Genomic DNA, 23657 nt, shown 5'->3' with positions numbered 1-23657 from the left:
AATGCTCCCTGCACTCTTCCTGCCACTCCTTAACACAAGAGGACACCTAAGAGCATGGGGATCTTGAATGCCAAGTACAGGAGAGTGCTCAGCCAGGGAATGCTAAGGCAGACTCCGGTCCTCCCCAGTTGCCAGGCCAGCAGAGGGGAGTGAGAGACAGGAAGGCCCTTTAGGTCAGAAGCAGGGGCAGCTGGCTTGTAAATTTCCCAGAGGGGGAAGGGCCTGCAGGGACGTTCTCCTGTAATCAGGTTTACAGTAGTGGTTCTCAATGTGGAGTCCCAGACCAGCAACATCAGCACCACCTGGGAACTGCTAAAATGCAAACTCTTGGCCCCACCAGACCTTCTGAATTAGAAACTCAGGGTGGGGCCCAGCAGCCTGTGTTCTAATGAGCCCTCCAGGGGATTCGGATGATGCTAAAGTTTCAGAACCAATGGTTTAAAGAAATTATCTCAACAGTTTAGAATCTCAGATCCATCTTAAATGAAAACTGCAAGGATTATACTTATACCATATTTTTAAATAAATTTCTTGTTCTATTTTGATAGGAAATATTTCACGTTACACATGCTCATAAGAAATCTCAATACGGTGGAGCGTGGTGGCTCACACCTGTAATCCTAGCACTCTGGGAGGCCGAGGCAGGTGGATCGCTTGAGCTCAGGAGTTCGAGACCAGCCTGAGCAAGAGTGAGACCCTTTCTCTACTAAAAATAGAAAAATGAGCTGGGCATGGTGGTGGGCACCTATAGTCCAGCTACTCAGGAGGCTGAAGCAGGAGGACTGCTTGAGCCCAGAAATCTGAGGTTATGGTGAGCTAGGCTGAGGGCAATGGGACTCTAACTTTTTTTCTGGAATGGCCATCAGAGCTGTGGTCACATGAGGTATGACAATTAAGTTCATAAACTCATCCTAGAAAAATTGCTTTGAAGGGAGGACAAAGTACTGGTGTCAGTGCATAACCTCCCGAGGGGAGTACCTTGAAAATGACCGTAGTGCTATTCAGCAAAGAGATAGGTAGCACTTTTTCTACGATGAATTTGTGAACTTAATTGTCCAACCTCTCATTACTCAGCTGTCAAAAATGTTAGGGGAATAGATCTCTGTACAAGAGGCAACGAAGAAGGTTCCCTATGTTAAGCGGAACGAAGGACACAATTGTATCTGCCCGGAGACTAAAACCTAGAAAATATTAAACCAGCACACAGGGGGATAGAGGTAGAAAGGAACCCAGAAAAATGAAAATGTTGCTGGCTTTAGATTGATGAGCTTTTGAGTTCTCCTTTTTAAACTTCTCCACTGATGTTTTGTAATTGTTACAAAAATATAAACAGATGAACCCAAATGCCCATTGATGGATGAATGAATAAACAAGCTGTGGTGCACACACACAACGGAATACTATAAAAATGAAGACAGCACGGGTACATGCTACAACGGGGTTGAACCTCAAAGACCACGATAACTGAAAGAAGCCAGGTAGAAAAGGTCACACTGCAGCAAAACAGCCAGGTATGCAAATCCATAGAGGTAGCAGACCGGTGGTTACTGGGGGGCGGGAGGGAGGAGGATCTCTGGGGGGTGATGAAATGTTTTGGGATTGAACCTCTTTTAGGGGTAATGAAAATATTTTTTGGCAAGACCAAGGTGGTGGTTCTACAACATTGTCAATGCCACTGGATTGTGTTTTTTTTTTTTTTTTTTTTTGTAGAGACAGAGTCTCATTTTATGGCCCTCGGTAGAGTGCCGTGGCTTCACACAGCTCACAGCAACCTCCAACTCCAGGGCTTAAGCGATTCTCTTGCCTCAGCCTCCCGAGTAGCTGGGACTACAGGCGCCCACCACAACACCCGGCTATTTTTTGGTTGCAGTTTGGCTGGGGCCGGGTTTGAACCCGTCACCCTCAGTATATGGGGCCGGCGCCTTACCGACTGAGCCACAGGCACCGCCCTGGATTGTGTTTTTAAAAAGGTGAATGTGGGCTCGGCACCTGTAGCTCAAGGTAGCACTTAAGCCCAGGAGTTGGAGGTTGCTGTGAGCTGAGATGCCACAGCACTCTACCCAGGGCGACAGCTTGAGGCTCTGTCTCAAAACAAAAAAAAGGTGAATGTGTATTTTACCTCCATAAATAGAAACATAATCAAGAAACAAAATGAACATAAATGGATGAAAAATGTCCACCCTTCCAAAGTCCACGTGGACAGGAGGTGGGTGTAGGGGAGAGTAGAGCAGAGAGGCAAGCAGCTTCGGGAGACCTGGCCGACTGGGCTGGGCTTGTTAGCCAGGGTTATGCACAAGGACATGGCTAATGACGTTCAGATGTGGGGAGTGGAGAGCCTTCGAGAGCAGAATTGCAGCAATCCAGATCTCCCTCCCCTTTCTTTTCTCCAAAGGAAAAAGCACAGAGCTGTGGTTTGGCAGCCCTCGCTGCCTTGAGACAGCACCTGTAGATCAAGTTTCTCTGGAGGAATCTGGAATGTGTACCTCTGTCTCCGTGCCTGTGCCCCCACTGCAGTCTGGGGAGGGGTGACCAGCACACGCTCAGGCCCTGCTGGCGGGAGGATGTGGGAGAACCCATGTCCAGGGTCACTCATCAAAACGCTCCCCCCTCTGGGAACGAGTCAGGATGAGGAGGGAGAGACGCACTTGGATTCCTGGGTCACCACTTTCTCGCAGAGCAGGTCGATATCCTGCAGCGGCTCCAAATGGCAAAGGCCCTACTTCCTGACATCAGGAAACCATCCCAGACACTGTGATCCTGCTAGAGCCCCTGCTGATGACGTCAGGGCCTGGCTGCCACTAGGATGCCACACCACAGAGCTTCTGCCCATGACCAGGAGGTCCCGGGTTAATGCACAGTTGAACTGGACTTGTTGCCACAAGAAAACCTCTTGGAAGGGGTTGAGTTTCTGCATTATCCCGAGGCTCACATGCACAGACCTGGTACGACCCAGGTGTCATCTGCCAGGTGCCACCCTTATCCACAGATCCTTTTCTAGCCAGCTGTGTTCACATGAAACATGGCAGGTTGGCCAGCAGGACTGTGCTTGAGTGGCTTACTCACCCATCCCACGAGAATCTGCTGAGCCCTGAGACGGATAGCACGGCTTCTCAATCCTTCCTTTGCATCTTAGTCCCTGAGTGCCGCAGTGAGGCTAAACAGTTCAAAAACAGAGACTATCCACGGTCCGTGTTCAGTGAAGAAGACTAGGGCTCCCCCTAAACTGCCAGAAAACATTGTCCCTAAGTGGAACTGGTAAGAACGAACCAAATAGATGAGACAGCACCTGTAGTCTGTCACTGGCAGAAGTGACTGAACCAGAGGGATTGTCTGTAAATGCTTAGCTGATGAACACACAGCAAACACTCAAGTCCAAATGACGTGCCTCAGGTTTGGAACTGATTTCAAAAGTACTTACTAGGCACCTACTATATACACAGAACAGGAAGAACTTGCTGCCCTCATAGGGTTTGCAGTCCAATGGGGCAGGCAGAAAACACAGTCATTTGAAAAGTGGATGCAACTGCTGTGCTCATCTGCTGTGTGTGCACTGTGGTTGCCCCAGTGCCTAGAACAGTGTGTGGTACGCAGTAGCTGCCCAATATACAAGTGATGAATGAATAAATACCTAATGTGTCAAAGGAAAATGAAACAATGAGGACAGGGCAAGTGACATAAGAGGGGGGTGAGGGCAGGCTTCCCTCATGCAGCCAAGTATGGACAGAGACCTGGGAGGGGGAGAGAAAAGCATGTGAATATTCGAGGCAGGATGTGCAAAGGCCCTGAGGCAGAAGAACAACAGAGAGGCCCTGTGACAGGAGCAGAAGGAGGAAGAGGCTGTGGGAGATAGGGTGAGTGACAGGCAGAGGGTAGGGCATAGCAAGCCCTGTGGGCAACAGTAAGGACTTTGGCTTTTATGTTCAGTGCGAGGAGAAACCAGCGGAGGGCTTTGAGCAGGCAGAGGACCAGGTCCAACTTTCTATCTAACAGCATCTCTCCCGCTGCAGTGCTAAGAACAAGCTGTCCGCAGCCAGAGTGGAGGCAGACCAGCTGGGGACTAGGGTAGGCTGAAGCAGCAGGACCCAGAATGTAGCCAGAAGTAGCTATCACCCAACTGTGATGTTATCACTCGCTTAAAGGAAAGTGCTGCTTCAGAAAGGTGTGGTACAGACTTAGGACCCAGGAAGATGGCAGCTCAGGTAGATGGCAGCCTAACCCATAGGCCCAAGGACTCCAGCTCTTTAAGGTATATCCCTATGGTGACAACAGAGATACTTGAGGCATGAGTCCTCAGGGCCCCTTGTTGATTTCCCTGAGCTCTGGCTCTGCACCTCCCATTTGTCACCTTTAGAGTGAATGCAAATCTTTCTCTCAGGTCACTCTTCTGTGTGTGAACAGTTTTTCTAGGTTTATACATCAGTCTCCCGTGAGTTTGGTGGATACCTCTAAACTGCATCAGCATTGAATACATTGGGGTGGGGGAGGGTCCAGTTTCCAAACCTGCAAAACATGCCTGGGTGGGCCATAGTGACCTCAGGGACCCAGCCTGCCCCTTTGGGATCCTCTTATGGGTAGGTCAACTGCCTCTGTTTAAGACTTCTTAGAACTGAAACAGGATCAATGAAGGCACCCATTTACCAAGCACCTACAAAGGCAGAAACGACATGTGCAGGCTGGAGTTGGGGCATCAGGGCCTAAACTTTAAACTTCAGCTTTACAAGCTAAGTGACCTTGAGCAAGTTTCCTAACCTCTCTGATCCTCAGGTTCTTCACCCATTGAAATAGGGGTGATGATAGTTCAGTCTCGCTGGCTTACTTAGAGATTAAATGAGGATTCCCCAGAAAGCGCAGCGTGTGATAAACACCCAGCACCGGCAACGTATTTGTAATTTAGTGGTGTGAGGGGAAAGGAGGAAGAAAAGGTGGAGGGAAGGAAGGGTCGGTTTTCTGAGAAGTGGGTATCTCATTGTCTCCCAGGGGTGGAATGCAGCCGCCTTGCAGATCCTAAAACCCACTTCCTGCCCCAAACTCAGCAGGCTCAGCAAAGAACAAGTGTTTTGGGGTACCTGTCACTTAATTCTGTGGCCACATCGCAAGCTTTTCCGGAAGCTCTCAGGTGCTGTGAAGCCAAGGCTGCCTTTCCCTGATGCTTTGGACTCCTCCTTGGTGCCTCCCCCAGCAACCGTGGCCCAGAGAAGGGGGTGGCAGCTGTGGCAGGAGGTCTGCAGTGTCGGGATGGGGAGAGGTGGGTGTACCCCGCCATCGGCTTTCTCTGAGCCCAGGTGGCTGGGACCTGAGTGCACAGCGTAGTTTCTCAGGAAAGCAACTTGGATCTGGGGTGACTCTGTTCCCTTTATCACATTTTGAGAACGGAAAAGGGGGAAGTGAAAAAAAGGGAAATTGGCTCAATATCCATTTAATGGACCCTACCAGGATGGCAATCAGGGCTGAGGGAGGAAGGAACAAGAGCGAAGCCATTTGCTTGTCCTGGCAAAGCCAGCCCAGCCTCGGAAAGAAAAGCAGGCCCAGGGCTGGCTCCTGCCGCGCCCCAGACACGTGAGGATGGCCAGTGCACTTTGCTTTGCAGCATGGGACAGGCCACGTCCAGAAAGGGTTTTCCTCTGCCCTGCACGTCGACTTTTTCATAAAATGAAAACAGCGGCTTGTTACCTTCTTGGGTGGGAAGGCTAGCAAAGGATGGACACATCCCATGCCCCTCAGTGGCAGGGAAGGGCCTGGCACATCACAGTGCAAGCTGGCAACTCAGCCCACAGACCCGGGAGTGGGGACCCCTCCCCGCCCCCACTGCTGTGGCCCGTTTCCGCAGATGCAGGAGGGCCACGGCCCTCTCTGGGCCCTCTCCGGGCCCTCTCCATCCAGCACGCTGAGTGTTTCCAAGGCTATCCCGATCTCTGTTCCCATATCAAACGCTCCTCTTTTCTGCTGAGGCAGCAAGACCTGCCAGCAAAACAAGCCCCTGGGACCCGCATTTCTGTAACACAACGCCTCGCCTTGAACACACAACAATGAATCACTGAGCTCTAATAGTATCGGCAGCTGGGCTGGTGGCAGGAGTCTGTGTGAAAGTAGGGCTTCACCAGCGGCCCCGGCCCCACATACCTCACCTCTCCTGATGGACGGCAACCCTGTTCCAGGCCCCCAAACAGAAAGCCAGACAGGGCCAGGACCTGCACGTGGGGCAGTCTGTCTCCTTTCTCAAGAACAGCCCCTCAAGAAGCGAGGGAACAGTTTGCCCAGGGGGCCCTGCACCTGACACCCAGGGCAGCCCGCACAGCGGCTGCATCACCTGGGAACTGGCTGGAAATGCAGGGTCTCAGTCCCCACCCAGCCTACTGCCTGCAATGGCATTGGCACCAGATCCCCAGGTGACCCATGCACCCACAGGGGTGGGGGCTTCAGAGGGGGTCCTCCCCGAGGTGAGAGGCTTAGAGGAAAACATGCGTCAGCAAGAGGGCAGGAGGACACATGAACAGAGTTGTTGGTTCCCTTGCAGACCTTCTAGAAACTCTACAACTTCGGGGGTCTGGGAATCCAAAGGACATGGCCTCCCACTCTGAGGCCCCTCCTCTGCTCACAGTTCCTCATGGGTTCCCCACTGTCCACCCTCTAAGCCCCTGACAAGCCAGCCCTCTTGGCTTCCGTGACTTCCCCAAGTATCCCATAGACACGGTTTCCACTCCGGCACTGCCCGTCCCCAGGAGCCACACCTGTTACAATGACGTTCTTTTCACTTCAATCAACCCCTCCTGACAAGGAGCTTGTCTCCCCAGGCCCCCTCTGTCGCGGAGCCCTCCCTGGTTGGTCTCCACGACTGCGGCTGTCTTGGAACACATCTCCTTCTGCTCCAAACTGCCCCCCAGAGTTACCTGCCAGAACCTAGACCAGCAGTCAGTCGCTGCCAAGTCCCAGCTGAAGTCTACACCCCTGCCTGAGACCTGCCTACATGCGGAGGGCCAGTGTCCTCACAGTCTCCCAGACACCTACCAGAGGATCCAGAGTTCTGGAATGTTCCAGGCAAGTGCCTAGGGAGAGAGCCAGCTTGTGGGTCCTCACCACGGGGGGAGAACTGAAGATGATGGAAGGCAGCACGGTGGTGCCCGGCAGCAGGGCGCCTTCCCTGCAGGGTCCCCCAGGCCTGCCCTGCCCGGGCTGGATTGGCCCTGGCCGGCGCGAGCTCCGCCGTCACCAAGGGGAAGCGGCCCTTGGTTACCACTGGCCGGGAGAACACGGAAGGCAAAACAAACACTGGAGGCCGCTCCCGGGTCCAGACTCCCGCCTCACTGCTGGGAACAATTACGAGGTAATCAGCGCTTTTTAAAAGCCCTCCAGAGTGGAGGGGAGGCCTGTCCCTAACTGGTCCCCTTCCTTCTGCTGCGCCCCTCCTGAGACCCGGACACCCTCCCTCATTCTGTTCAGGGAAGCAGAGCAAAGCCATGCAGGAACCCCAGGACTCTGGAGAAGCCAAGCCAGAGGCACCATCCATGTTTCACAGGCATGAAGTCAAGTTCTGAGAACTACAAGGGGCCCCAAGCTGTGCAGAGGTGGCACCTGCATAAGACCTCAAAAGGGTGTCACTGGAGACCTCAGTGGGTTCCATGGTGGCAGACTCCACGATAGCACTGTCCCTCAGCCCTTTCCCAAGCCCTCTTCCAGCTGTGACCAACTCTCTGGTCCCCAAGCAACTTGACCTTTCAAGGAACAGAAACTCTCCAACAAGGGAGCAAACCCTCTCCCTCAGGCTCTGGCTTGTGCTGGCTGGAGAGAGGCCAGGACAGCACCCAGCTGTGCCATCCCCCAAGTGCTGTCCTGCGGGGCACAGCCTGTCTGAGCATACCTGGAACCCCCAGAGAGCCACACACCTCCTCCCTGGGAATGGGGTCTGCTGGTGCAGGGGCACCCCTCAGAGAGCTCCCAGTGCCTTACCTGCGTCCTAAGATCCCAATGAGCAGATGCTGGGGATAATACTGAGTGGAACCGGGCTAGGGAGGGGCTGACTGACACGCCCTAGCCCCACCCCCAGCCCCCTCCAAGTTTGCCCCCTGCAGGGACAGGTGTTGGCCCCGCCCCCTTCTGAGCTCTCCTGTCTTCCAGGCACTGATTTAAGCCACGGCTGGCTCTTCCTTGTACCTCACTGGAAAGGTGGCAGCATCCTCCTCTGTCCCCTCACCCACACACAGGAGGAGCCCCTAGGACATCTGTCACCCCCTTAACTTCGCCCCATCCCTAAAGGCACACTTGGGCCAGTTTCTCCTGAGCCTTACTGGAGCCACGCTGGTTTTCGGCTAGGAAGACGCTGCCTTGGCTGCACAGACCTCCCAGGAGAGAGGAGCAGAGTGAGAAAGGGAGGAGGGACGGAGGCACGTGAACGGGAGGCAGGGAGGGTGGAGGCCCGTTCCCACCAGGGACTCCACAGCCGAAACTGCTATTGGCAGCAGATCTGGGGGCCTGACCCTGAGCAAGGCCCGGGGCTCAGTGCTCACAACTGGAGGTGGGAAGAGCTGCCAGAGGGCTGGGGTGCAGGGCCAGGGTGGGGAGGAAGGTTGGGGTGCAGCTCTTCAATCTCCCCACAGGGGGTTTCCTATTTCTAAACCAGGGAGCTCTTGGAGTTAAAAAAAGCCAATAACCTCACTGACCAGGCAGACTGGCTGCTGGCCCAGTGCGAGGGGCCTGCCTGGGCCCTGCTCTTCAGGGGTTGGGGGCAGTAATGGTGCCACAGCAGCAGTGGCAGCTCCACAAGGCACAGGCCAGGGGGCCACTGTCCTCCTGGGAGGTGAGGGACAGGGAGGGGACTGCTCTGGGTGGTGGAGGAGCCCACTGCCACCCTCCTGTCTTGGCTATAGTCCTTGTTTGTCTTTAGAGGGACTTTGGGGCCCAAGCCTGCCTTCCCTCTGACCCAGTTATGAGGGACAGGGAAGATCAAGTGGCTGGTTACTACTATGAGTTAATCTCCGATCTTGACCTTGATGTGCTGGGAATGTAAATGGAACATTTCTAGGACAACCAGCCAGAAACCTCCAGAAAGCCCCTCAGCCCCCATTTAGCCTTCTCAACATCTCATCCCATGCCAGGACAACAAGCAGAACTGATGGAGAGGTTGGCTGGAGCATTCAGGGCCATAATGAGAGAGAGAGAGAGAGAGAGAGACATAGAGAACTAGAAACATGGTCTGCAGCCAGAGGTCCAGGGCCTTGCATGCCACAGCAGCAAGTTCAGACCTGGTGCTGTGGGGGCAGCCCCCTGAGATGGGAAAGCAGAAAGAACTAGAAATGGAGATGGAAAGCTAATGTTGCCTTCTTTGCACAGAGTAACGACAGCTTCACTACCTCATGAAAAGGGCAGTGGTTTCACAAACACAGCAACCGATGCCTTTTCATTGCCCCAAAGTGAGGGGTCTGCTGGAGTCAGCCTCGAGTCCCGTCCTCACTAACCAGCACACAGAGCTGGGGGCCTCCTGCTCCTGGACACGTCTTTGAGTCCTGGGGCTGATAATCCTCCACTCCTCTCTCTTTCCTTCTTTCTTTCGCTTTGGGGAGTTGGGGAAAGGGCTAGGAAAGGAGAATTAGAAATGGTTTTTTAGGTGTACAGAAAATGTGAAGGGAGCTAACAGCCCAAGAAATAACACTCGGAACTAACCGCACCAAAAAGCATTGTTCATTTCTCATCTGCAGAAAGAGAAGAGCAAAAAATGCTTGTTCTGGAAGAATGCAGAGGGAATCAAAGAGGTTATGAATGCTCATGAAGATTCTAACAGCTCTCTGCACATGATAGGTCCTCAAATGATGCTCGCAGGGCTCCTACTGTGTGTGTGGCACGGCCAAACACATTCTATTTGGCATACGTTAATGGGTTAGGTGATGGCTATTCACAGGACATCAAATGTTCAAATCTTAACTTCAAACATCATCTTCCAGCCACTGACCAAAGAACCACAACATTTTTTTTTTGTGACAGAGTCTCACTATGTTGCCCTCAGTAGAGTGCCAGGGCATCACAACTCACAGTAACCTCAAACTCTCGGGCTTAAGCAATTCTCTTACCTCAGCCTCCCAAGAAGCTGGGAGGCTGCCATAATGCCTGGCTATTTTTTTATTGTAGTTGTCATTGTTGTTTAGCAGGTCTGGGCCGGGTTCATACCCACCTGCCTTGGTATATGTGGCCAGCGTCCTAACCACTGAGCTATGGGCACGGAGCCAGAACCACAACATTCTTTTAAGGCAGAAAGATACGCCAGCCACATACACCAGAGCTGGTGGGTTCGAATCCAGCCTAGGCCTGCCAAACAACAATGACAGCTACAACCAAAAATAGCTGGGCATTGTGGCGGGCGCCTCTAGTCCCAGCTACTTGGGAAGCTGAGGCAAGAGAATCACTTAAGCCGAGAAGATGAAGGTTGCTGTGAGTTGTGATACCACAGCACTCTACCCAGGGCGTCAGCTTGAGGCTCTGTCTCAAAAAAATAAAAAAAATAAAAAATAAACAGTTTAAAAAAAAAGATCACCCAATCAAAATGCTTCATTCTGTAAAATGGTATAGCTCCTGTAGATAACGGTATTATGGTTCCTCAAATAAGTCAAGCCAGAATTACTATATGATCCAGCAATTCTATTTCTGGGGTACACCCCCAAATGAATTGAAAGCAGGGTCTTTATTTTTTTATTTCGGAGTAATTTAAGGGTACGTAAGATTAGGTTACATTGTTTGCGGTTTGTTAGGAAAAGTTCTGAGTTGTAGTTGGGTCCTTCAGCCAGAAGGTGTGTCATGTACTCGTTAGGTGGGGCTTACTGAGCTCCTTCCGCTCTTCTTGAATTTAATTGTGTTTTTCCTCTTGTGTGGGTGTGTAGTTGTTTGTCTACTGGTTTCACATAAGTACTGAGTACCTGGGGTGCTTGTTTTTCCATCCTTGAGATACTTAGGAGGAGCTCTCCAACTCCATCCAGGTAAATGACTCCATTTATTATTATTAATTTTTTTTTGGAGACAGAGTCTCACTATGTCACCCTCAGTAGAGTGCCGTAGCATCACAGCTCACAGCAACCTCAAACTCTTAGACTCAAGTGATTCTCTTGCCTCAGCCTCCCAAGTAGCTGGGACTATAGGCGCCCACCACAATGCCTGGCTATTTTCTTGTTGTAGTTGTCATTGTTGTTGGGCAGACCCTGACCAGGTTGGAACCCACCAGCCCCAGTGTATGCGGCCGGTGCCCTAGCTGCTAAGCTACAGGTGCCAGGCCGAGACTCCATCTTTTTAATGTCTGAATAGCATTTCATGGTATACATATACCACAGTTTATTAATCCATTCATGGGTTGACGGGCACTTGGGTTGTTTTCAGATCTTTCCAATTGTGAATTGAGCTGCTGTAAACATTCAAGTGCAAATGTCCTTAAGATAAATGATTTTTTTTCTTGGGGGTAGATACCTGGCAGCAAGATTGCTGGATCAAATGGAAGGTCTACTTTTAGCTCTTTGAGGATTCTCCATACTTCTTTCCAGAAAGGTTATATTAGTTTGCAATCCCAGCAAGAGTACAAAAGTGTTCCCTTCTCTCTGCACCCAGGCCACCATCTGCATGTGGGGAAAGCAGGGTCTTGAACGGATATTGGTACAGCCACATTCACAGCAGCACTATTCACAATGGCCAACCCGATGTCCATTGACAGAAGAATGGATAAACAGCATGTGGTCTGTGCGTGCATTGGAATATTACTCAGCCTTAAAAAGGAAGGGATTCTGACACTTGCCACAACACAGACAAACCCTGAGGACATTATGCAAAATGCAATAAGCCAATCACAAGATAAATAGTGTACGATTCCATTCATGTGAGGTTCCCGGAGGAATCGGATTCAGAGACAGGAAGTAGAATGGTGGTTGCCAGGGCCTGGGGCAAGTTAGAACAGGGAGTTAGTGGTTAACAGGGATAGTTTCTGTTGGGGAAGATAAAAAATCTCTGGAGATGGATAACAGTGATGGCTGTGCAACATTATCAGTGTACTTACTGCGAGTCAACTGAACTCTTAAAAATGGTTCTAAGGGCGGCGCCTGTGGCTCAGTGGGTAAGGCGTCGGCCTCATATACCGAGGGTGGTGGGTTCAAACCCGGCCCCAGCCAAACTGCAACAAAAAATAGCCGGGCATTGAGGCGGGCACCTATGATCCCAGCTACTCGGGAGGTGGAGGCAAGAGAATCGCCTATGCCCAGGAGTTGGAGGTGGTTGTGAGCTATGACGTCACGGCACTCTACTGAGGATGATAAAGTGAGACTCTGTCGCTAAAAAAAATGGTTCGAAGATGGTAAACTGTGTGCTATGTTTACTTGCCACGATAAAAAAAAATGCTTTGTTTTATATGAAATTAAAGGAAGAAAAACCTGAGGCATAGAGAAATTAAGTGATGAAAGAGGAGTTGAGTCTTTCTAACCTGATGGTAAGGGGAACAAATGCTAAAAAAAAGCTAAGAGCGGCAGCTGCTCCACCTGGCCTTGCCCTGTCTGCCTCTTTAAGCCACCTCCGAAGCTGTCTATCCCTTGACCGAGCTCTCTCCCCAGGAGCCCAGCTGAAGGGAAGGACTGCCCAGCAGAGGAGAATGTCACCGTTGGTCTGGCTACTGGGCTCCTTGGGCCTCTTTGCCAACCTCCTTTCTTTTCAGTTAGAATAGAAACGAGGCCGCCCTCTTCCCAGGGCCGGCGACGTGGTGTGGTGCACTCACAAGCTACCGCTCCCAGCGGGTGCTTCACAGAGCTGACACAGAGACAGACTGGCAGGAAATAGAAGTGGACTTGAAAAAGAAGATAAATGTAGAAAAGACCAACCTAAAACGGCTAAGACGCGGGGACAGGTTGCTGTCCAGGAAATGACTCATGTGTCTGCCGCTCCCTGGGGTCTGCTCTAGGAGCAGACGCTGAACTGGGTAGACAGAGGTTCTCGGAGGAAGGTGCTTTCCGAGTTTGTGGCCATTTCCCCCATGGACCGTGAATCTGGGAGGCCGATTCTCAGACACCTGGGGATTGGTGGCGCCTGGCACAGCCCACACTTGCTGGTGAAGAGTGTTGAACCCAAGAATGCGTCCCAGAGCCCGAGACAGAGCCTGGGGTACCAATATCGCACATGGCCAATGTCCTCTCCTGCTGCCACTAACACACTTCCTGTGGCCCCTGTCACCCTCCACGCACTCAGGCTGCAGAAACAGCCCCTGTAGGGAAACTGCTCTTCCAAAGTCATGGCCTTCTAATCGATACATTGAACAGGCCTAAAAAAAGCATCCTCTTTACCTCTCAGCCATGTCTGAAAATAACCAACCATGTCCTTGACTTGGAAGGCTCCGTAGTCTTGGTGACGGTGTACTACGAGGCACCTCCCACCTCCTCTGCCCATTCTTCTTCCTGCCCTTCACACCTATTCTCCAGGGTCCCTTCCTCCACATGCCCCCTCCTTGGCTCCTGTGCTGTGGCAGAAAGTGTCTTCTCTTGAACTTGACCTGTCCACCACTCACCCCCCACCCCGCAGAGACTCAAAAGTTCCCTCCCAGCGTTCCAGATTCAAACCTCAGTGCAGAATGTTGTAAATTCCCACCCTGCCCCCATCATCGCTCAAAGCCGCCTTCACTCTTCCTGCTCAAGTCATTATCACTTGCAAGGCTGCTGTGAGAATCTCCAAACTGGTCTCCCTCTGTGACCCCAGCCCACTCAAACTAATCTTCCTAAAACACTTTCATTGAGATATATATTTTTTTAATCTTGAAAATTTGTAGTTCAAACATGTACAAAAGAGTCACATATTTTCAACACTCAAAATGAACAACTGTGAACAGTCTGTCGCATAGGTTTTGGATCCTTTTATTGCATGATAGTCAAATAGTAAATGCAAACAGCAAATAAGCACATATGCAAAGATGCTCAACCTCCCAAGTAGACAGAGGGACATAATCACACATTATTTTGCACCCTCCCAGATTTCTGCTGGTGGGTTGATAATAGAGATGACGTCTCCTGATGGGGATAGGGGAGGAATGAGGGCCCGAGTGGCTGGGAGACTCTGAATCACATATCTCTGGGGGGAAAAAAATCAGGCAACTGACCCAGCAATTCCACTCCTGGGTACTTGAGCCCCTAAGACTAAGCACCAGGTCACAGAAGGATGTCCATAAAAGGATGTTTATCACAGAGAAGTGGCCGTTTTCTGCAACTCCAAATGAAGTGTATTGTCATCGGTGGAAGGTCACGCAGGTGGATGGCTCTGTTATGTCTGTACCATTAGCCAGAAATTAAAAGAACCATATCAGTGAGCCTGGAGACACTTCCAGGGAATTTAGGGAACAGAGCAGGGTAGAATAATAATAATAAAATAATGGCATCCTCACAGATACGTACATATATGCCAGGGCTGGTAGGGAGGTGTGGAACTATTCTGGGAGTAATGTCCTTCAATAAAAGGTTTATGTTTTTTACAAAAGTCTGAAATAAAAAGAAAGAAAATTACAAGTGTTGGCAAGGATGTGGAGAAATTGGAACCCTTGTGCACTGTTGGTAGGAATGCAAAATGGTATAGTCACTATGGAAAACAGTATGGTGGCTCCTAAAACCATCCAAAATACAATTATCATATGATCCAGCAATGTACCTAACACTATGACCTATATAGTAACAGTCAATGGTGAATTTTATATGTATGTGGATTTCACCACAATTTTTAAAACAAGTTCAGAAGAACACACTCCAGGTTAGCACGGGTTTGGGATGGAGCGGGAGGGAGAAGGGAGGTGGCAGACAAAATGTGTCTGTGTAAACTTCGGAACCTGCATGTGTGCCCCCAGGACGAGGTTGGCTGTCAGAATGTTAGTGTGTCTCCCTGGGTGGCGGGAGCCAGGCAGTTTGTACTCCTGGTGTTTACACACTGTGCATCATTCCGATTCCTCACCATGATCACGCACCTAGCAATTATTTAAGCTGCTAATGTGCAACAAACGTCTATGAGAAGAGACTCCTTGTGTTCCCGGAATTGCATTATGAGACCCACTCAGAGGGTCAGGTTTCCCTTTTCCTCTGTGCAAAACATGTGGCCACCCCTCCTGGGCCACTCTGAACTAACTGTCCCACCATCCATGGCAATTTCCCTCCCTGGACTCCAGGACTCAGTCCCCGAAAAGATTCCAAGAGTTTCATAGCATCAAAGTTTGGGAAATAAAATGTTATAGAGTTACGCTACCCACGGAATATTCTCTCCAGCTGCCCCTAACACGTCCACACCAGAGCAGAGCCTACCATCCGCCCAGCCTGACGGTGGTCCCACCTGTTGTTCATCCAAGGCCAAGATCCTGGACTCCAGCACTAACTTCTGCCTAGGGTCAGAGCCTTCTCCCGAAACGCCCTTCCCCGCCCTGCCTTCCTCAGGTCCTCCTACCTGCCGCCCTGCATCACCTCCCCTGAGCTCTCCATCACTGCCTTCCAGAGATGAGTGACTGATCGCACTGTCCACCCACTCAGGATATCACCTGTGCCTCCTTCTCCAGCTTCATCCCCCCCCACCTACCATGAACCCCTCAGCCACAAGAGGAGGCAGTGGAGATCCGTTCTCCCCCAAAGTGAGTGCAACAGATTCTTAAGCACCTGAAAATTATTTCTCAGTTTAAGGAAATATTATATCCCCTCCTAGAGAGTCACGAAGCCTACCTTAAAGGCTCTGAGAAGTCCTGCAGGACAGAAGCTTGTGGGTTCTGTTTAATTTTAGCAGTTCCCAAACTTGAAGAGAAGGGGACATTCTTCCCGAAGCTTATCTTTTCACAATGTGCTGAGGGACACCAGTTTGGAGGGCCTCTGAATCTCTTTTGGCTCAGCTGCTGTGACAAGCTGGGCCTGCCTCCTCCCTTGGCTCCAGTACAGAATCCTCCCCCACGGCCGTGTTTATATGGCACTAAAGGTAGGGGGGTGTACAGAGTGCTGGAGAGCTGAGATGTTTCCCCATCTGGCGTAAGGGGCTGTTTGCCTACCTGCTCCAGCTATACAAATCCTCTGTGGGGTCCACACTCTGCCCCTCAAGTCTCCCATGGTATAGTCTGACTAGAGCACCCCATTCATGAATCCAAGATCGGGGGCTTACACTTTGGTGGGAAACTGGTTCTGAATGCCATCGGGGCCCATCCAAATCTAGACCAGGGTTAGGTAAATTATGGCCTATGGGCCAAACGAAGCCTCTTATTGTTGTAAATAAAGTTTTATTGGCACACAGCCAGGCTCATTGCTTACAAATTGTGTGTGGCTGCTTTCATGCCACAAGGGCAGAGCAGAGTAGCTACAGCAGACACTGTATGGTCCACAAAGCCTAAATATTTACAATCTGGCCCCTAAAGTTGGCTGACCCTTGGTTGAGACCTTAAGAAATGGTGTCTATCACTGGAGAAACAGGGGCCAAACCTCTCTCCCAAACTCTGCCAAGAGTCCAGTCCAGCAGGCTCCGCCGCCTCCGTGCACTGTGGGAAGATAAGTTGTGCCCAGAGCACAGACCAGCGCTGACACCTGCTGTCTGCCTGCCTGCCCCAAGCCCCGCACTCCCCCACTCAGCCTTCCCTGGACCCCCTGAGGCACCCCCTCCCTTTACAAACCTCACTTCTAGCAGTTGCCATCCCTTCCTGGTTATCCACCTGCCTGGCAATCACCTTGGAGGCAAAGATCCTGTGAAAGATGTGCATATGATACGCATCCAAATCAACAGAAGGTGAACAAATAGAAATGAAATCAGATGAGAGAAAAATAAAACTAGTGATTTCTCCCGACACCCCAGTGGGCCGTCCCACAAGTGGCTACTCTGGAGGCTGTTGGCTTAAAGGATCACCCTGGGAGGCTCAACTGCACTGCACTCAGGCATGGCGGGGTGTTCATCTCATCCCCGAGAGACCCTGGCAGAGCACCCGCCACAAAGCAAAGGTCCTGAGGTGGGGGCGACTGGGGGTCTTGGGTGCCTCCCTGACCTGGAGGACTGGATGAGGGCTGCACCCAGGAAAGGAAGGATTAGGGACACCCCCCCCCCCGCCACCCCAGAGAAGGCACCAGATGCTCCTCTGGCAGCAAACACCATGGTGCATCCAGGGGGATTTTTGTGTTTTGACTCAGAGGCAATAAGTCTCTCAAACTAAACCAGTGTAGACTAAACTACGGGAACAAGGAAAGCCCCTTGGAAACAGTCGGGCTTACCACGTCTGTCCGGCTGGGGATAGGGCTGGGGTTTATTTAGCTCCAGAGGCAGCTGAGCAAGGAGGACTCTGCCCCAGCGGCTCCCTCGGGAAGCTGGGCCTGGCAGCTGCCACAGGGCCTGTGGGAGTCCCAGCTTCTCAGGTTCATGGACCCAGCTCCCAGCTCTGGGCTACCAGCCTCCTGGGCCAGCCCACCCATCAGGGAGAACATTCAGCCTCATGCAGACAGCAAACTGGGGGATAGCAAGGTCCACCCTCCACCACCATATCCCTTCTGGTCATGGCTTTGGCCATTGTGCCAGGGGCAGTTTGGAACAACTGCTTGGATACCACCCACCGACTTTTCTGTGGTCACTCCAGGTGGCTCCAAGTACTTCCACAGGGTCAGTGACCCACAAAAGTGTCCACCCCACAGAGGGCCTGGGGCTAGGAAAAGTGACATGTCCAGCCCTGGGGTGATGTTGAGAATAAACTCAGATTTTTCCAAACGTCCCACAGGGTGACTCTTTTACTCAAGAAGTGTTCTGAGGAGCACCAAAGGCCCAATCAACCAAAGGCAGAGAAGGGTAAACTCAGCCCCACTGAGAACGTTCTATCAGCCACGCTTCTAGGGACAGTCAGCGTAAAGGAGGTGGAGGGCGCCAGGTCACTCTGACCTCATGGACCCCATAGTCTTTCTGGCCAGGACCCAGGACATTCTGTCCTGGACTTAGGCCCCAGGACACTATTGGGCTGACCACCCCTCCTCACCATGATGACATTTGATCCTGACAGAACCTGGGGGTGCAGGAACCAGCTTCTTCTCTGCTCCTGAGGAAGACTCCGGGCAGATATTGGGACCTGGCTGCAGCTTCCCCTCGAGTTTTTATGGAGAAAAAAATTCAACCGCAGGGAACTTAGTGCCAGCTCAGGAGGCAGGGCCACCCAAGGGAAAGGCGGCCTTACTGGGCAACTGACTGCTTCTAGAAATACACCCTGCTTACCTACCACTAGCACTGGCCACCTGCAGAACAACCTTGGACTCTTGCACATAAAGGCGTTTTATGACCTGGCTCTGCCTTTCCAGCCTCATTCCCCACCCCATCCCTGCTATTGCCCTCCCCCAACAAGACACACAACCACCCTATGAAAATACAGTGTCCCTTCACGAATCTCAGGGCTCCTTTGCCCCCAAACCTGGTTGGTCTCCTTCTGGTGATGCACCTCAATTCTGATTTTGAGGATAACCCTCTTCTCCAGGGGGAAGGCATGACCTCAGTTGGAATGTCACATACCCCCCCCCCCAGACGGTGAGGAGATAGGACCAATAACAGCCAAATCCTGGGACTTTCACTTAAATGACATCCTGAGAAAGGGGCCAAGAAGAAAAAAAATCAAAACAAAAACCCCCCACAAGCTTAAACAGAGAAAGACGCATGATTGCTGATGCCAGGGTTTGAGCCCCTGGATTCAGCTATGCCTGAAACCCCTTGACTTTTCAGCTATTTACAGTTCAGCAAACCAGGCTCTTTTTTGTTTAAGCATGTTTGGACTAGATTTTTTGGCCCTTGCAACTGGAAGAGTCCTAAACCAGCAGCAAGTCAAGCTTTCTAAAGACACCGCTTCTTTGTTCAGCTTCTTCCCTGGAATGTCCTTGCTCCCTTATCAAGATGTGTCCCACGGAGCCTTTGAAACAGGGCTCTGGTTCCCTCTGGAAAGTCTTCTGACCTCTGCTCAGCCTCATTCAGATAAGCTGCTCTGTGCCTGTGCATTCTTTCCATTAGTCGCCCTCAAATGTGTGCTGAGCCCCAGAGTCCCCGTCCCCGAGTGGGCTTGGCCCAGCAGGAGATACGTTATGACCATTGATTTTCGTACCTGTCTTCCTGCTGGAAGGAGGCCAAGAGCCTGGCACATGGTAGATGCCAGATAAATGCCCAGAGGGAAGCCCCCTCCTTCAAGGTGCAAGTTATGGGGCAGAAACCCAAGCCTATCCAGGAGCGCACCTGGTCAGGCCTGCCTTTAATCTATCCAGGATCGGGCCGCCCTCATCACCTCACTGCTTCTTCCCCGGGGTCCGGCACCAGCCCCTGGCACCTTGTGACCGCAGCGGCGTCCTTCCTGCCCAGTCTCAATCCCCAGTGGACTCTCATCCCTCCTCTGCCCAGCCTTCCCTGGGGCCCCACTTGAGGAAGAGCCAGTAGTTACGGTGACCCCCAGACCTGCCGCTGTCACCTCCTCTCCCCTCCACTGCCCTTTCTCCTTCCTTGCAGCCTCTGGCTGTCCCTGGTACATGCTCAGCTCCTGCCCCAGGGGCTTTGCATTTCCCAAGGCCTCTGCCTGGCTCTGGGTACACTGGGCCTGAGTGCCCAGGAGGCTTTTCTCCCACTTTCCTCAGGGCTCTGTGCAGAGGTCACTACACCATTATGGCCTTTCCCAGCCATCCTACTTAAGATAGCAAATGTCCCTGCGCCCAGCTCTCCTGCCCTTGTGCTCTGCTCTGCACATTTCCTTGGCACTTTGCAATGATGTTCAATTGGTTGTCTGCTTAAGACTCGTCGTCCTGTAAGAATACCTGCTCCATGGGGGCAGGGGCTTAGTCTTGCTCACCCTGTGACTTAGACAGAGCGTGGCACAGTACCTGGCACATAGTAAGTGCTCAATAAACACTTGTTGAATCAATGAGCAACTCTTTCTGCTCCATGATGCTACCTGCCCACGCCACCATGCTCCACAGAAACACCCTTCCCATGGAAGCAGGGCCTAGGGCTCTCCAACCATGCCTCCTTCCTGGAGGGGCAGTCAGCCATCCATTTGTCTGTCCCTGACCTGCGGCAGAAGCTCCCCTGCTGGATCCAAAGCTCCCTTGCCACACGCCTGGCCTCCACGCCTCTCAGTCCTTGAGAACTAGTCCCCAGTGTGGCCAGAGCTGAACTACACAGCCCAACAATCCCAAATGCTCAGGGCCAGCTGGCACCTGGAAAGCAGGGAGCAGCATTGGCCCCTGGTCAAAGCAGGGCCATTAGCTCAAGCTGGGTGACAGAGCACAGATTCCCCCTGGAAGCCCAGTGTCCCCCGCAGGGAGAAACTCAAGGGTGCACGAGAGCAGAGGAGGCTCCATCAGCGCCTCTGTGCCGAGCCCTGGGAATCCTGGGCTGCCACGCCGTGTCCACACACACAGGCCATCCATTCAGGGGGCGCAGCCAGCAGGATGGCTGAGCTTCCCAGCACAGACCCCTCACCAGGCACCTCCCGTCCGCCAGCCTGCCCAGGCATCTCGCTCTCCCACCCCACTCGCTCTTCCAAGAAAGAATGTGTCTGGTCTGGATCCAATAAGACCACGCCACCCCGTGGCATGGAGAACAGACTTGTCCTAAGCACGACCGTCTGGCCTGGCGTCGGCTCTCAGAAGTCAGGGGTCATGAGAGTTACCGTCGCAGGGAGTTGCGGCTCTGAGGCAGTCACGCCCATTCCCAGAGAGTCTGGGCGCCAGGAGATGCTGGCTGGCCGCCTCCTCCACCAGGAGCCACACACAAAGTCCCCTTTATGGGAACAAGACAGGCTGGGCACTGGCAGTTTCAGCCTCAGGGAAACCCAGGTTTGGGTTTTCTCCGAGGGCACAACCAGGCTTTTGTCTTGCCTCTGGCCCATCCCTGCCCGAGCCGGCCTCCTCGTCGGGTACACCGAGTCCAGGACCTACAGTCCTCCAAGCTGACTCTACCGAAGCTGGGCACAGAGAGACACCACGTAGAATGGCAAAGGATGTGCACCCCAGCACTAGGCACCTCCACACCCTCATCAAAGCCTCACTTAGGACCTCCATGCATTGAGCACCAGGAGCTCTGTGGAACGGCTCAGAGCTGTTCCCATTCCACGGATGGGATGACCCCAGCAGCTAACTGAGGTGCAATTTATCGATGACACAGTGGTTGTGAGTCTTCCTACATGCCAGGTCTATACTGCGGTGGGTCCCCAGGGTGATAAGGACAGAGTCCTGCCCACCTGGAGCCCATTCCAGCTGCATCATCTGCCAGCAATTAGCTTCCCAACTCTGGCACCGTCTAAAACACCCGGGAATTGTGATCACGATTGAGCAACCCAGATGCCCTGAGGAGGGATTCTGCAACTGGATTTTGGGTGGCCAAGGGCATGTGTGCATCATGGCAAGTGACCCCTCTCCTTGGGGTCTGTACCCTGCTTCTCTTTCCTGCAGGACAGAAAGGATCTGAGAGGAAGGAGGGAGGAGAAAAGCCCTGGTTCCGGGCCCCCATGTGGCATAGCCCTGCCATCATGGACAGTGACAGTAGAAATTTAGCAGCAATTTTCAATGGTGTGCATGTGGCATTGCCTCACTGAGGCCTCAGAGACCCGTCCCCTGGAGGACCAGCAAAGGCCATCTCCCCAGAACCTGCCCAACATGGCTCTCAGTGCCCAGAGACACAAGGGCAGCCGTGTGTGGGAGAGACCATCTCTTTGGAGGGAGATGGGTCTGCTGTTTTGTCTTTTATTTATTTTTAATGAGATAGAGTCTCACTCTGATGCCCCGGATAGAGTGCTGTGGTGTCATAGCTCACAGCAACCTAAAACTCTTGAGCTCAAGCAATTCTCTTGCCTCAGCCTTCTGTGTAGCTGGGACTACAGGTGCCCAACACAACATCTGGCTAATTTTTCTATTTTTAGTAGATACAGGGACTCAGTCTTTTTGTTCCTTGAGGCTCAGGCTGGCTTAGAACTCCTGAGCTCAATCAATCCACCCACCTTGGTCTCCCAGAGTGCTGAGATTACAGGCGTGAGCCGCCGGGTCAATAAACTGTCTCAGCCTTTCAGAGTGCAGGGATTACAGGTGTGAGCCTCTGTGCCCAGTCTGGTGTTTGTCGTTTTCTACTTTGTTCACATCTGAATTACTTATGTGCAATTAAGCTACCCTTTGCAGACACACGGTCCACCACTGACCTCTGGCCTTTGGGTCAGCCTTGGTGCCTGGGCTCCACAGAGCATCTTCTGAGACCCACTGAGATCTCTGCCAACAGGCCCTGGGGGGGCGGCTCTGTATGCAGGCCAGGGTAGGAGTGGAAAATCCCCAGTGATTCTCAGGATTGTATGGAGGCTGAGCACCCTGGGAAGTGACTGGGGGCCGAGAGGGGCAGACAGAGACCAATGGATCTACCCCCCACCCCACCCGGCTTTGGCCCAGCAGGAACTGGCCTGCTCCATCCCCACACTCAGAGCTGCCAGCTCAGCCGGGGCACTTCCTGGGAGTGGGGAAGGCTGAATGCGTTTCCCCTTTCCAACATGGCAGAGGGAAGGGGAGTCCAGCAGGCGACTGCTGAAGCAGCAAAGTCCTCGAAGGCCAGAGCTGGAGAGTTGGCCGCCCAGCCCGTCCAGTGCCAGCATCAAAGAGTGACAGCCAGACACTGTCACCACGGGGAAGGTCACATCTGGGTCAGTGCTGGCGGCACGGGAAGGGAGTGAGCTATTTCTAAGGCCCATTCAGGAACCTCCCTGCAAACCCAGACGTCTGACGCAGCCAGACAACAAAAGGAGGGGGCTGAGAAGCACATCAGGAAGGGTGGGGCAGGCGAGGGGCTGGAGGTGTCTGGTGGCCTGATATGGTGCTTCCCTCCATGACGGGCGCCTCCCTCCCGTTGACTGTCAGAGTGGTTACAGCAAGGCCCAACCCACAGGCCACCATCCTTCTCTGCCACCTGCCACCTGTGGGCAGGGACCCAGGACCCTCTGGAATAGTCTGCCAATTTTCAGCCACGGTAGAATCAGCAGGTGGTTTTGGCCTCCCCAGAATGAACCATGGTCCCCTTTAGGCAGACTCTCCCCAGTCCACCTCCACCTTCTGCCTGGCCATGACTCTGTTTCTCATAGGTTTAAAGAAAACTCACGGGCTGTGAGCCCTGGACCCTCTTCATAAATAAACATCTCACCACCATCAGATTAGGACTTTTAAATCCCTCTTGCCAAGAGCTCAGTAGGTGACACAGATCGGAGGTGAGCAGGTAGTTTTCCAGACAGGAATGACAAATGAGATTCCGCAAAACTCTTGCAAACCTGAGAGACAGGCACAGGGCCTTGGAGATGGCAACTCTGGGTTCCGATCCCAACTCTGATCCTTTGCTGGCTATGACGCTCAGTTTTCCTGTCTGAAAACTGAGGATAATAACCTCATCTCATTGGGATGATTTGAGGATGCCTGGTATATACTAAGCACTGGCTAATGAGAAGCTACAGAGATGGGTCCAAGACACAGAAGGAGCAAGCCTGAGTCTCAAGGGACTCAGTCCCACGGATATGGGGTGTCAATAAAGAGCCAACCAAGCCCCTTCCAGGATGGGAGCACAGAGAGAACAAGCATTTAAATCACCTGCCCAGTGCAATTCCCAGGTATGCATCACTTGGGTCGGCCTTGGCCCATGTATAAAACAAAACATCACAGCTGTCCCCCATAGGGTTAGAGGTGCATTGAAAG

General features: G+C 52.4%; 1 protein-coding gene across 4 annotated transcripts in view; it reads right to left on the bottom strand.

Moving 5' to 3' along the window:
• The window catches only part of SPSB1 (splA/ryanodine receptor domain and SOCS box containing 1), a 64968-nt gene that overhangs the window by 17437 nt on the left and 23874 nt on the right, over window positions 1-23657 (bottom strand). Inside the window, exon 1 of one of the 4 annotated variants that reach the window (XM_053576143.1) lies at window positions 15687-16893. The exons of 2 other annotated variants lie outside the window; for them this stretch is intronic. The gene's annotated coding sequence lies outside the window, so the exon portion shown is untranslated. Of the gene's footprint in view, window positions 1-7005; window positions 7451-15686; window positions 16894-23657 lie in introns of those variants that run through there. One more of the 4 variants, XM_053576141.1, reaches the window with a different exon arrangement.

Source organism: Nycticebus coucang, chromosome 22 (assembly GCF_027406575.1).
Source record: "Nycticebus coucang isolate mNycCou1 chromosome 22, mNycCou1.pri, whole genome shotgun sequence".
Taxonomy (NCBI): domain Eukaryota; kingdom Metazoa; phylum Chordata; class Mammalia; order Primates; family Lorisidae; genus Nycticebus; species Nycticebus coucang.
This window is presented reverse-complemented; position numbering and strand designations above follow the sequence as displayed.